The 10,318-nt window shown below is 40.2% G+C and overlaps 1 protein-coding gene across 1 annotated transcript in view; it reads left to right on the top strand.

Annotated features, from left to right (window-relative positions):
* Nucleotides 1-1,677: 1,677 nt before the first annotated feature.
* Nucleotides 1,678-10,318, top strand: part of LOC118744187 (neurogenic protein mastermind) — a 209,864-nt gene continuing 201,223 nt past the window's right edge. The window contains exon 1 of the mRNA XM_036477004.1: nt 1,678-2,410. The gene's annotated coding sequence lies outside the window, so the exon portion shown is untranslated. The remainder of the gene's footprint in view (nt 2,411-10,318) is intronic.

The raw sequence follows: 10,318 nt of genomic DNA, 5'->3' as shown, positions 1-10,318 counted from the left end.
TCAGATGCTTTCATTGTCCATGCCTCCGCGCCATACACCAGCACAGGTATAATGAGTGACTTATAGAGTGTGCCTACTCAGCCCAAAGTCGTTTAAAATACGCTGTTGAAAAACTAAATTTGATTTATTTAAGGAAATTTGTATGAATGGTACTGAAAAGATTTTACATATGTATACTCTAAAAAGTTTTTGTTCAAATTTGCGTATATTAAGAGAGGTAACCTCTTTCCGTTTCCTTTTTAATGTACGCAAAGTTTCCACCGTGCAATAAAACTAAACACTGCCTTTTTACTTTTACATACATGCACTTTTTAGAGTGTACAGGTACAAATGTAACATATTAACTACTATTTGTTATACTTTGAAAATACTTATGCACAAAAAATTGAACTGAAATTATAAATCTTTGATTTTATGGAAAATAAAAATATATACATACATGTATTCCAAGTCCTTAGGATGGGTTACAAATTATGAGATGGATATTTAAAAAAGAAAAATTGGATACATTTGGGTACATTTTTCGTTTGGTCGGTGATACATTTCTTGAGACGGCGCGGCAACACTGAACACCACCTTGTATAAATTCGCCTTAGGGAGGACACATCGCCCGAAATTGGAAATGTTCGATATTGTATCGATTTTTCTGATTATCGATATTTCATCGCACGATAATCGATTTTTTGAATCGATATTTCAAGGTCGCTATATCGAAGACATCGATATTTTACCCGCAATATCGATATTTAAGTTGAAATTTATTTTTCATCTACAAAGAAGTTTATGGAAAAATACTAAAGTAGGTTTAATCAACAGCTTGTGTGATTTATTTAGCTCTTAAGTTTGACAAACCACTTGAGTCGACCGGCATGCCGTTTTAATCCTCAGCAAATATACAAGATGGAAATAACACAATTACCCTGCAAAAATCGCGAATACTCCATGCATGCGTGTAAAGAGTACTCCCTAAGGACCAAAGAGTACTCCAAAATTAACCACAATTCATATAAAAAATATCGTCCAATTAACATTGCGATGGCCTAGGGCAGGACCATATACTCCATCCCTGCATTACATCAGAGTAGCACAAAACTACTCCAACATATTAACAATGGCATTGTTGTTATATTTTTTCGTTTCTACACGCTTTTGTTCTTCACTTCTCAAATGCTTTTTCGAAATTAATAAAAACCAAGACAAAAATTAAAAATTACATGTTGCTTTGACGGCATTCGAACCCGAACATGCTGGGAGCTAAGAACTAACAGCGAGCATCTCTACACGTTCAGCTACAGCCAGACATGCAAATGTGCTTTCAAATGCTCAAATTCAATCACATTTCGTTAAAACACGAGCAGTTATCGGATAACAAACAATAAGCTGGCGCAGAGACACGAGTTGGTCCGCTACAGCATGGCAGAGGAACACTTTTGTAAGTACTCCAATTTACCACAAATAGACTACATGGTCCAACGATTTTTGCAGGGTAGTTAAGTTGATAAGATGGTCTAATATTCTATTCAATTGTGAGTAGGATTTTCAACATGGATTTTTCCGATATCGATATTGTTCAGCCCGTTATGTCGCCGTTACGATTTTACATGCAATGAATTAAATGGATTCATGATATCGATACTTTCTTAAATATCGAACATTTCTAGCCCCAATGCGTGCCGTTTCCATTTAGTATGAAACAAAATGTCTGCGAGTATTTGGTTAATGGGTGGAGGTGAACGAGTTATCGTGCCAGTGAAATTGTAAAATAAAAACGAAAAGTTATTAAAGTATATGCTAAAGGCTTCAGTGAATGTGTTTGCTTAAAATATAGAGTTTTTAGTGTGCCACCAGATATACAGACATACCAAAAGAAAATGCTTATCTTCTTTGTGCATTATTTTCCAACCAATTGGAATGACGCTAGCGTAATGTGTATAGCCTCTACAGTTTGCGGCAGCGTCCTAGTGCGCGCGTAAAAACAAAAATACTGTGAATTGAAATTCGCATGTCCTTTTATTGGTTTTTATTAATAACAAATGTGTCGCAATACAAATTAGTGGAGAACGATAGGAAAGTGAATGGCATCGAAGTTCATCGCATATATAAATACATGTATATGTATGTATATATGTACATAAATATTGTGCATATAAGCGGACATGGCTACATCTGTTGCCGATCTGATAAACGTGTGGACAAGTGTGGTGGATTTAGATATGGACATTTAACAATTGTTATTTGTTCTGCTTACCTTGTAAGGATTTTATTTAAAAATTCGCTAAACATTTTATTTCCGGCGTTTACTGGACGATTGTTGCTCTTTACTTCGAATTTTGATTAACACTAATACGTTCGCAACTAGAATGAATCTGTGTTTCTACATACCAGTGTATTATTCCGCGTATGTTTGCTGGTATGTGTATTTTCATAAATCGTACAATTTAATAAGTTAAATTCTTGGACTTCATGCAAATTGTGCATATTTCATGCGTTATCGGCACATGGATATATGTGTGCATAAAACTATAACCTTCTATAGACAAAGTTTTTGAACCTTAAGTCTGGGTTCAGACAAAGAAACTTTTGTTGCGGCAGCTCGAAGTTTGTGGGAGAGAGGGCGACGTGTTCGGGCAACACGCTTTGTGCTCTCGTTCATCTGAGTAATTCAAGTTGGCAGTTCACAGCTAACAAAAACAATTGTGTACAAAATAGCATGATAAAAATATAGTAAGGTACATGATAAAAATATATATATATGTTTTTATCATGCAAAATAGTTACGTTCCATATCTCCCAGATATTGTGTAGTCAGATTCAGTCCAAAAAGCGTTTATTAACTCGAAAATGACTTGGCTTACGCTCTTGCATTTTGACACTTTTCATATTTGAGTCAGAAAAGATAAGGAATAGACGAACGCGAAGGGCAACACCAAAAGAGAAGTTGCCGAAAATGAGCAACAAAAGATTCTCTGTGACCCCACACTCTGTGTGAACCCACTCTAAGCGATCATAATCTTGAACTCACGACCATGGTGGACCCATATTTTCGACAAACAAAATGCTAATTAAAGCTGCGCAGATCTACATTTGTGCATTTTGGACTATGGTTATGCGTTAAAAGGTGTTCGCACGAGGCGATTTTGCGCTAAACTTTTGCTTTCAACTCACAACGCAGGGTTGCACGAAAAAAAGTTGAATGGCTGAAGGCCCGTCCACATAAAACTTTGGCGTTGCGTTGGCGTTGGCGTCGCTTCAACAGATGACTATGAATACATGAATACAAATGCAGCCTTGCACATAGCCAAAATTCGGCAACGCTCACGCCAACACAAAGCAAAAAGATGGCCAACCACCTGACCCCAGCGAAGCATCAGCATGGTTTCCGTAAAGTGCACAGTACAACAACAGCACTTAACGCCATAAACACTCAGATAACTCGTGACCTTAACCGTAACCGTCGCTGTGAGAGAACGATTCTAGTAGCGTTGGACCTGTCAAAGGCTTTTGACACTGTCAGCCATTCCACGCTACTAGCAGATATAGAGGCTTCCTCTCTCCCACAGAGGCTCAAACGGTGGTCTGCAAATTATCTGAGTGGTCGACACTCGTCGGTAATGTTTAGAAACAAATCGAGCAAACATAGGAAAATCAAACAGGGGGTTCCACAGGGTGGTGTCCTATGACCGCTACTGTTTAACTCTTATATTTCAAAGCTCCCTCAACCACCAGAGGGAGTCTCGATTGTCCCCTACGCCGACGATTGATCGATCATGGCGACTGGGAATGGAATTGATGTCCTGTGTTCGAAAGTAAACGGGTATCTCTCCGATCTTTCTCGCTTCTTCACTGCAAAGTGTCTAGCCCTCTCCCCTACGAAATCCTCTGCGACCTTGTTCATCACCTGGACGAAGGAGGTCAGGCTACCGCTGGGAATTCACGTCGACGATACACCAATTCCGACGGTGAATAACCCCAAAATACTCGGAGTAACATTCGACTGCCTGCTCTCCTCTGCGCACGCAACCGCTATTGTCAACAAAAGTACTGTTTTTAACTACGCAGCACCAGTGTGTTCGCCGGGAACTAGTAGGACGCAGTGGATGAAGCTACAGACAGCACAAAACACAGCACTCAGGACAGCGACCGGATGCCTCCTGATGTCACCAGAACACCACCTTCATGATGAGACGAAAATGTTCCCAATTAGGGAGCACAACACGATGCACTGCAAGCAGTTTCTGGTTGGGAGCCACAGATGTGGCCACTCAAATAGACAGCTGCTTGCAGAGGAGCCCTCGCCAAGGTACGTCAGGAGGCATCTATATTAACTGACGGACGAAGCATACCGACAGGCCCTGAACGGCATTCACAGGGACTCAGTCTCGAGTTATGTAGACTCTAGACCTGTGAATGCCGTTCTAGGCACACAAACACCGGACATTGACGCGGCGGAGCTCCATCTGCCTCGGGAGACAAGAACAACAATAACCCTGGCTACTGCAGCAGGCTGAACTCTTACCTGAGTAGGCTAAATGCGCATGTGTCGAATGAATGTCCGGCATGCGGAGAGACCCCTCACGACTCGAAACATCTCTTCGCATGCCCGGAAAACCCTACAACCGTAACGGCGTTGTCCCTGTGGACCGACCCCATAGAGGCTGCACGCTTCTTGGGGCTGCCGTTAGTGGAACTCGACGACAATGACTGTGAGATACCAACCCATCTGGGCGGGGTTGTTGTAGCCGCTACAACAACAACAACAACATGGACAACGCTCATCTTTTCGCGTGCGTTGCTCGTCAGCTGTTGCCATTAATAAAATTGTGCCACCTAACCCCAGCGAAACATCAGCATGGCTTCCGTAAAGTGCACAGCACAACAACAGCACTTAACGCCATAAACACCCAGATAACTCGTGGCCTAAATCGCAACCGCCCCTGTGAGAGAACTGTCCTAGTAGCGTTGGACTTGTCAAAGGCGTTTGACACCGTCTGCCATTCCACGCCGCTAGAAGACATTGAGGCCTCCTCTCTCCCACAGGGACTGAAGCGATGGTCGGCGAATTATATGAGTGGTCGACAATCATCAGTAATCTTCAGAGATCAAACCTCGAAACCAAGAAGAATAAAACAAGGCGTTCCACAAGGTGGTGTTCTCTCCCCCTTACTTTTTAACTTCTACATCTCGAAACTCCCCCAGCCTCCTGAAGGAGTTTCCCTGATCTCGTACGCTGATGATTGTTCGATTTTGGCGTCCGGGAATGGAATTGATGACCTCTGCTCAAAAGTAAACGGTTATCTCTCCAGCCTTTCTCGCTTCTTCACTGCAAGGAGCCTAACCCTCTCCCCAACGAAATCAACGGCGACTCTCTTCACCACCTGGACGAAGGAGGTCAAGCTAGAATTAGGCATTCACGTCGACGGCACACCTATACCGACGGTGAACAACCCAAAAATTTTAGGGGTTACCTTTTATAGCCTGCTTTCCTTCTCCGCGCACACAACCGCAGTTGTCAACAAAGTACAGAGCCGCAACAAGGTCCTCAAGTCGCTCGCCGGCAGCACTTGGGGCAAAGACAAAGAAACGTTGCTGGCAACATACAAGGCAATTGGCCGGCCGGTTCTAAATTATGCAGCGCCTGTTTGGTCACCGGGGACTAGTTGGACGCAGTGGACGAAGCTACAGAGTTGTCAGAACGCCGCACTCCGGACAGCGACTGGGTGCCTTCTGATGACGCCTGAGCACCACCTACACAGCGAGGCCCAAGTGCTCCCCGTACGGGAACACAATAAAATGCTCAGTAAGCAGTTTCTGGTGGGGTGTCACAGAAGTGAACACCCTAACAGACCACTGCTGGAGGAGGAGCCTCCGCCCAGGCACGTCAGGGGGCACCTATTCGTGTACAAGGACACAGTCCAGACCAACCACTGGACCCAATGACGTACAGACAAGCGATTAACGACATTCATATGGAGTCAGTCTCCACCTACCTCGACTCCAGGCCTAGGAATGTCGTTATCGGAGCCCAATCACCACCTGTGGAAGAGACAAGGAGCTTCAATTACCTAGAGAGACCCGCGTTACTCTGGCTCAGTTACGGTCTGGATATTGTAGCCGCCTAAACAGCTACCTGTCCAGACTCGACCCAAACATCCCAAATGAGTGCCCGGCATGTGGAGACTCCCCCCACGACACCAACCACCTCTTCACATGCCAGCTCAATCCGACTCAACTAACACCCCTCTCCCTTTGGTCCGACCCCATCGAAACAGCTCGTTTCCTGGGCCTACCGTTAGTTGAGCTCGACGATAATGATTGAAAAGTTGACCCGAAACAGGCGGGGCTTAGTAGTGCCGCTACAACAACAACAACAACAAATATTTTAACTTTTTAATCATGTGCGGGCAAGAAATATCGTTTTTAATGCAATTATTAACATAAAATATTAATTTATCTGTCGTTAGTATGTTAATTTAGTGACCCAAGCATTCGCTGCCAAGCGTACATTGTAGCAAGCATACATTTAACGTGCGTTATGTCAAACCAACGCCAACGCCAAAGCCAACGCAAAAGTTCTATGTGGACCGGCCTTTAATGATGGCTGGCGACCAACTTTGTTGAAAGCGATTAGTTGAAAGGCCGTTCAACCAAAAGTAGAATGCAAAAATGAACAATGCAAACGCCCTTTTATGCCATTCAATTTTTTTTCATGCAACCCTGCGTGAGCTGAACGCATAAGTTGCCTGAAAAATCGCCTCGTGCGAAAGCCCCATTAGCCAATTTACGAAATCATTTGAAGGGGTTAGAATCATAAGGGTCTAACACCCGCACTCAGAAACGTTCCTTAAATTAGCTCTAACGGGCACTTAACTAATGTACGTTAAATCTGTTAATTAATGTGTCCTCTCAGAGTTCAAAATTATGAAATAAAAAATGTATGTATGGTCCCAGTTGCGGCCCTTTATTAATTGCGTTTGTTTACTCATTTCCAGTAAAATCCAGTAAAAAATTTGTACGAATTTTCATGTTTTGGCGATTTTGTACGCTAAAACTTGCAAAGTATGGGAAATTGAGAGAGCGAAAAATGACCGTTGAAGTTGCAAGTTTTTACTGGATTTTACTGGATAAATTTTTTACTTGTAAGAATTTGCCAGTACGAAAAACAGCTGATCGCATGTTGCTGGATGAAATTTAAACTAATAAGGAAACCGTTTGTGGGTTTTATTGCTGAAATTCACAAACTAAACCTATTTAAATATAAAATATATTTATCTTTTTTGTCCGATCAGTTCAAATTTATTTTATGTTTGTAGGCTAGTCTGATCTTTTCAGTTCTGGTGCGAATAAAACTACTTTATTAGACTTTTCAACCTGCACCAGAACTGAAAAGATCAGACTAGCCTACAAACATAAAATAATATAAAATATATTGTTTTATTAGGAAATTCCTGCGAATAAACAACCAATTTATCAGCTGTTCATGAAACTTGCAAATTATTACTGGAATAGCGTTCGCGTACTTTTTTGTAAATTTTGTCTATGAGAGCGAATTCTTAGAAACAAAGTTACTGGAGAGAGTTGCTGGCAAGTTACTGGATAATTTGTAAACAAACGCAACTATTTTTGTGGCATCACTCACTTTTTCGTTCAGTTTGAAATTGAATATAAAAATAAGTATTTATATCCTTTTGCGCGCAGAGGCTCAACAGACGCAATGGCTGAGTGAGCAGAGCACTGGCGAGTCATTCGAGAGATCCGAGTTCGAGTCCTAGGGCAGGAAAAATTTCTCTTTCCTTTTTTATTTATTTATTTTTCTTATTTAATTTTATAAACTATCTGTATTGAATTTTTTTAGCTTTTTTGATCTAATTTTCTTTTGGTGTATGGATTTTATTGCTTTAAAAAGAAAACATTCTTTTTTTTTTGATTTAATTAAATTGTTTGTTAAAAGACAAACAAGACCAATAACAGGCCTATTCTGGCATCTGTCTTTCAATTCACCTTAGACATTCGAGAGACAAAAGTCTTTATATTTCGGCAACTATCTTGAAAGCCCTATTCTGTATTTCGAATAACTTATTAACAGATGTGGTAATAGTATTATTATATTTATTGCTTAGCAATAAAAACTAAACGAAATGAAAAACAGGAAAAACTAAAAATTTTAGAAACTGAAAGTGAAAGAAAAAAGATGAATCAAAAAAGTTTCCAAACTTTAAATAAAATAAAAAATATGAATTTTTTAAGCGATAAAACTTAAAAAAAAAAAATTGCATTAAAAAAAATTCGTTGCCGAGGATTGAACTCGGATCTCTTGAATGGCAAGAAAGTGCTCTGCTCACTAGGCCATTGCCACTGTTACAGCAACGTTATCGAAATTGAAATTTATTGAAAACAAACAAAAAATTTCAAGACCATTCGTTAAAAAGTTAAGTAAAGGTTTTTGTTTACGTAATTTTAATGTTCATTAAATGCCGTTAACGAATCATTAACTCACTCTGAGAGGGAATTTTTTTCAAATCGTTACTGAGGGAGACCTTAAGTAATCCTTAAACGACTCTGAGTGCGGCTGTAAGTGACATTTTTTGAAAATATAAGTTATACCCATATCTGTATAGTTAGTTAAATATAAGTAGTGTTTATTTGGTGACAAAGAGCAAACATTCTTTGAATTAGTTAATTAACCTGACAAATACCTGCATTTATTTATGCAAGAACCATTTAAAATGCATGTACCCAAAATTTACAATAAATAATCAACTTCAACCTTAAATATCCTAAAAAAAATCAGAGGTACGTAGATCCTCTAACCCCTTCATTTAATGAATCTGGCTTAAAATTGGCTGCCTTTTGCGCAATCATTTCACGAACTCGTTAAGTGCTAGTCCGGCAACGCCGCGTTTCACAAACAGCTGTTTACTAGGGTTAAGACGTTTTTAGATTCAAAAGCAAGCAGTGGCATAACCATGCTTCTTAAACACTGGAAAAGTTATGTGGATTTGTTTAAATATAGAATAAATTCAAATAGAAGAAATTCAAAAGCATAAACACGAGTTTAAATCCAACATGTACCATTTCCTGGTACCAACGGCTTTTGCATATTCAAAAAAAGAGGTGAAACAACCCTATTGTTTAGTTGGCCGCCGCTGTGGTGTAATGGTAAGCAGTGCGTGCTTATACTCCGCAGGGCCTGGGTTCAAGCCCTGGCTAAAGCAACATCGCAAAAAAAAAATTAAAAAAAAAGGTTTTTTTCCTAACTGCGGTCGCCCCTCTGCAGGCAATGGCAAACCTCCGAGTCTATTTCTGCCATAAAAACAACTTCTCATAAAAATACAATCGCCGTTCGGAGTCGGCATAAAACTGTAAATTCCCTCCCCTTTTTGGTACAACATCAAGGCACACGTCACAAATCGGAGGAGAAGCTCGGCCATGCACTAACATATGTGTAAGCGCCACTCGTTTAGTTAATCGCTAGTGCGCTGTCACTTTTTAAAAAGCTTCATTTCATGAAATTCCGAATTATGCATAAACGGAACCATTTTTGAATTCATGAAATGGAGAATTCATAAATTCTGCCGCATAAACGTAGTATTAGTGGAATACTCTTTTTTTATATTGCTGTCTTTACTGCATTTTCGGTTTTTAATTTCTTTATCTTGGTCTCGTTTTGCTACTTCATTCGTTTACCCTGCAAAAATTGTGACCACTCCATGTATGCGTGTAAAGAGTACTCCCTAAGGACCAAGGAGTACTCCAAAATTAACCACAATTCATATAAAAAATATGATCCAATTAACATTGCGATGTCCTAGGGCATCCATCCCTGCATTACATCAGAGTAGCACAAAACTACTCCAACATATTAACAATGGCATTGTTGTTATATTTTTTCGTTTGTACACGCTTTTGTTCACTTCTCAGATGCTTTTTCGAAATTAATAAAAACCAAAAAACAAAAATTACATGTTGCCTCTGACGGCATTCGAACCCGAACATGCTGGGAGCTAACAACTAACAGCGAGCATCTCTATACGTTCAGCTACAGCCAGACATGCAAATGTCCTTTCAAATGCTCAACTTCAATCACATTTCGTTAAAACACGAGCAGTGATCGGGTAACAATAAGCTGCTGCAGAGCAGTGTTGCCACTTCCTTAGCCTTTAAAGTATCCACAAAAAATCGAAAATTGTATCCAAATGTATCCACCGAAAAGAGCGGACATTTACATTTACACACCGTATCTATGGAAAACAAACTCGGGCCCCATAACAAATTTATTAACATGTCGTAATGTAATTTCCCATCCTAAGACACGGATTTG

This window comes from Rhagoletis pomonella, unplaced genomic scaffold (assembly GCF_013731165.1).
Source record: "Rhagoletis pomonella isolate Grant_MI unplaced genomic scaffold, Rhpom_1.0 Rhpom_scaffold_00008, whole genome shotgun sequence".
Lineage (NCBI taxonomy): Eukaryota > Metazoa > Arthropoda > Insecta > Diptera > Tephritidae > Rhagoletis > Rhagoletis pomonella.
Note: the sequence above shows the minus strand (reverse complement) of the source record. Positions and strands in the feature narration are given on the sequence as shown.